General features: G+C 50.8%; 1 long non-coding RNA gene across 1 annotated transcript; it reads right to left on the bottom strand.

Moving 5' to 3' along the window:
- Positions 1-1,864: 1,864 nt before the first annotated feature.
- On the bottom strand, positions 1,865-4,124 carry LOC123732154 (uncharacterized). Its single transcript, XR_006763000.1, has 3 exons — positions 4,076-4,124; positions 3,847-3,969; positions 1,865-1,928 (listed from the first exon to the last, which is right to left on the bottom strand). It is a non-coding gene; the product is annotated as an uncharacterized lncRNA (long non-coding RNA).
- Positions 4,125-4,603: the final 479 nt, after the last annotated feature.

The following is a 4,603-nucleotide window of genomic DNA, read 5'->3' as shown; positions in this document are numbered from 1 at the left end:
GAAAACAATTTCGTTATTGATTTTTACATTGCTTCTCCCTGTCTCATGTTGACGTTTGGCATGAATCTTGACCTGGAGGCAGAACTGTGAGATTTTTCTTCTAGATATGTCAGCTGCAAAGTCAGAAATGGCTGTTGAAAATAATGTTGTTTTATGGTCTTAATTTAAGGGAAGGATTAGCAGTGTGGTTAGGGTTGAGGTTAGGATTAAAATCTGATTGTATTACTTTGTGCCTGTGCCAGCTAGGGAATACTTTGCTGAACTGCCTCCAGGGCAAGATTCATGACAATAAATGCTAACCTGCCTCCAGGGCAAGATTCATGACAATAAATGCCAACCTGCCTCCAGGGCAAGATTCATGACAATAAATGCCAACCTGCCTCCAGGGCAAGATTCATGACAATACATGCCAACCTGCCTCCCAGTCGTCCCCTCCTTATCTTTACAAGGCTGCAGAACATGCAAGATAGTGATGTGGGGGTTCTCTCATAACCCTCAGTCCCCAGGTGGGTAGAAGGCAGGTTGAATAAAGAGAAGCTAGTGATGTGGGGGTTCTCTCATAACCCTCAGTCCCCAGGTGGGTAGATGGCAGGTTGAATAAAGAGAAGCTAGTGATGTGGGGGTTCTCTCATAACCCTCAGTCCCCAGGTGGGTAGATGGCAGGTTGAATAAAGAGAAGCTAGTGATGTGGGGTTCTCTCATAACCCTCAGTCCCCAGGTGGGTAGATGGCAGGTTGAATAAAGAGAAGCTAGTGATGTGGGGTTCTCTCATAACACTCAGTCCCCAGGTGGGTAGATGGCAGGTTGAATAAAGAGAAGCTAGTGATGTGGGGGTTCTCTCATAACCCTCAGTCCCCAGGTGGGTAGATGGCAGGTTGAATAAAGAGAAGCTAGTGAAGTGGGGGTTCTCTCATAACCCTCAGTCCCCAGGTGGGTAGATGGCAGGTTGAATAAAGAGAAGCTAGTGATGTGGGGGTTCTCTCATAACCCTTAGTCCCCAGGTGGGTAGATGGCAGGTTGAATAAATAGAAAACAATAGGCTACATAAAACATTCCATAAATGTATAATTATTATGTAATTAACACAAAACATTAAGGACACCTTTCTTTCCATGACAAACTGACCAGGCGTAACTCAATATTAGGAAGGTATCCTTTATATTTTGTCCACTCAGTGGCTCTGACCCTTTACGTAACTGTCAATCCTCTTTGCCAGGAACCTTCTGTAACGGTTGGCGTCGGATAAAGCGGACCAAGACGCAGCGGGAAATGTGCACTAATCTTATTTTTTGATTTAATTGGCAAAGAAGGTGAACCAAAAATAAACACATACACCAAAAAAGACACAACGACCTGCCTCCAATTGAGAGTTCAACACCCAAATACCTAACATAGAAATACTAAACTAGAGAGAACATAGAAATTCAAAAAACATAACCCAAAACCCAGAAATAATAAATCAAACACCCTTCTAAGCAAACCACCACCCCGAACCACATAAAACAAATACCCTCTGCCACGTCCTGACCAAACTACAATACAAATAACCCTTATACTGGTCAGGACGTGACACCTTCTTTAAATGTTCCCAAATGCTCCCACACTGATGCTCTCTCACAGCTGCTCCAGGACCTCTTGGGTTGAGGAGTCATTCTCTTCTAACCTGATCACAGCTGCTCCAGGGCCTCTTGGGTTGAGGAGTCATTCTCTTCTAACCTGATCACAGCTGCTCCAGGGCCTCTTGGGTTGAGGAGTCATTCTCTTCTAACCTGATCACAGCTGCTCCAGGGCCTCTTGGGTTGAGGAGTCATTCTCTTCTAACCTAATCACAGCTGCTCCAGGGCCTCTTGGGTTGAGGAGTCATTCTCTTCTAACCTGATCACAGCTGCTCCAGGGCCTCTTGGGTTGAGGAGTCATTCTCTTCTAACCTGATCACAAACAAAGACAAGATTCAAACAAATAAACATGATGGTCCAACATAATAGGGGGGGTAGAGGGAAGGTAGAGGAGAGGAGGGGGGTAGAGGGAAGGTAGGGGAGAGGAGGAGGGTATAGGGAAGGTAGGGGAGAGGAGGGGGGTATAGGGAAGGTAGGGGAGAGGAGGGGGTATAGGGAAGGTAGGGGAGAGGAGGGGTATAGGGAAGGTAGGGGAGAGGAGGGGGTATAGGGAAGGTAGGGGAGAGGAGGGGGTATAGGGAAGGTAGGGGAGAGGAGGGGGGTATAGGGAAGGTAGAGGAGAGGAGGGGGTATAGGGAAGGTAGGGGAGAGGAGGGGGGTATAGGGGAGGTAGGGGAGAGGAGGGGGGGTATAGGGAAGGTAGGGGAGAGGAGGGGGGTATAGGGAAGGTAGGGGAGAGGAGGGGGGTAGAGGGAAGGTAGGGGAGAGGAGGGGGGGTATAGGGAAGGTAGGGGAGAGGAGGGGGTATAGGGAAGGTAGGGGAGAGGAGGGGGTATAGGGAAGGTAGGGGAGAGGAGGGGGTATAGGGAAGGTAGGGGATAGGAGGGGTATAGGGAAGGTAGGGGAGAGGAGGGGGTATAGGGAAGGTAGGGAGAGGGGGGGCATAGGGAAGGTAGGGGAGAGGAGGGGGGTATAGGGAAGGTAGGGGAGAGGAGGGGGTATAGGGAAGGTAGGGGAGAGGAGGGGGGTTTAGGGAAGGTAGGGGAGAGGAGGGGGTATAGGGAAGGTAGGGGAGAGGAGGGGGTATAGGGAAGGTAGGGGGAGAGGAGGGGGTTTAGGGAAGGTAGGGGAGAGGAGGGGGTATAGGGAAGGTAGGGGAGAGGAGGGGGGTTTAGGGAAGGTAGGGGAGAGGAGGGGGTATAGGGAAGGTAGGGGAGAGGAGGGGGTATAGGGAAGGTAGGGGAGAGGAGGGGGTATAGGGAAGGTTGGGGAGAGGAGGGGGTATAGGGAAGGTAGGGGAGAGGAGGGGGTATAGGGAAGGTAGGGGAGAGGAGGGGGTATAGGGAAGGTAGGGGAGAGGAGGGGGGTTTAGGGAAGGTAGGGGAGAGGAGGGGGTATAGGGAAGGTAGGGGGAGAGGAGGGGGGTATAGGGAAGGTAGGGGAGAGGAGGGGGTGTAGGGAAGGTAGGGGAGAGGAGGGGGTATAGGGAAGGTAGGGGAGAGGAGGGGGGTATAGGGAAGGTAGGGGAGAGGAGGGGGTATAGGGAAGGTAGGGGGGTATAGGGAAGGTAGGGGAGAGGAGGGGGTATAGGGAAGGTAGGGGAGAGGAGGGGGGTATAGGGAAGGTAGGGGAGAGGAGGGGGGTATAGGGAAGGTAGGGGAGAGGAGGGGGTATAGGGAAGGTAGGGGAGAGGAGGGGGTATCGGGAAGGTAGGGGAGAGGAGGGGGTATAGGGAAGGTAGGGGAGAGGAGGGGGGTATAGGGAAGGTAGGGGAGAGGAGGGGGGTATAGGGAAGGTAGGGGAGAGGAGGGGGTATAGGGAAGGTAGGGGAGAGGAGGGGGTATAGGGAAGTTAGGGGAGAGGAGGGGGTATAGGGAAGGTAGGGGAGAGGGGGGTATAGGGAAGGTATGGGAGAGGAGGGGGGGATAGGGAAGGTAGGGGAGAGGAGGGGGCATAGGGAAGGTAGGTGAGAGGAGGGGGTATAGGGAAGGTAGGAGAGAGGAGGGGGGTATAGGGAAGGTAGGGGAGAGGAGGGGGTATAGGGAAGGTAGGAGAGGAGGGGGTATAGGGAAGGTAGGGGAGAGGAGGGGGTATAGGGAAGGTAGGGGAGAGGAGGGGGGTATAGGGAAGGTAGGGGAGAGGAGTGGGGGCATAGGGAAGGTAGGGGAGAGGAGGGGGGACTTCCTCCATGTCAGGTAAGCAGCCTCCAAGTCTACCCTCACCAACTGACCAGACTGAGTGTGTTCTGAACATCCCTCTCTGTCCTCTGATGTTGCGTCCAAGTCTTCTTTGGTCTTTCTGGTGTCTCTGTCTTGACTCTTTAGTGAGTTTTTTCAGTTCTTTCCCAGGCTGCCTGAAAAACACAAAAAGATGGCAACTACATAAGAGTTATAAACTATCAAAATAAAGAGAATCCCACACTCCATATATAAACTCCCAGTCATTTATTGGGTATTTACCAACGTTTCAGCATCACTGTGCCTTCTTCAGGGTGATGTCATCAATACTTGAACCAGGTTATGTAGACAAACAGTGCAATTAGTGCAACCAATGACAATAGAGAGGGGTGTGTCATAATGATTAAGTTAATTACAATGAATTTATGAAACTGTTAACCTGTTGGGGATAGGGGGCAGTATTGACACGGCTGGATAAAAACGTACCCGATTTAATCTGGTTACCACTCCTACCAGTAACTAGAATATGCATATACTTATTACATATGGATAGAAAACACCCTAAAGTTTCTAAAACTGTTTGAATGGTGTCTGTGAGTATAACAGAACTCATTTGGCAGGCAAAAATGTGAGAAGGTTTCATTCAGGAAGTGGCCTGTCTGACAAGGTGTCGTTCTTCTTGTCTCTGTTTATTGAAGTGTGAGGATCTTAGCTGTCCCGTGACACTTCCTACGGCTGCCATAGGGTCTCAGAAGGCGGTAAAAAGCTGAATCGTGGCTTTGCAGGCTCTGGCTGAAAAAAAGTAGCGCG

This window comes from Salmo salar, unplaced genomic scaffold (genome assembly GCF_905237065.1).
Source record: "Salmo salar unplaced genomic scaffold, Ssal_v3.1, whole genome shotgun sequence".
Taxonomy (NCBI): Eukaryota; Metazoa; Chordata; class Actinopteri; order Salmoniformes; family Salmonidae; genus Salmo; species Salmo salar.
This window is presented reverse-complemented; position numbering and strand designations above follow the sequence as displayed.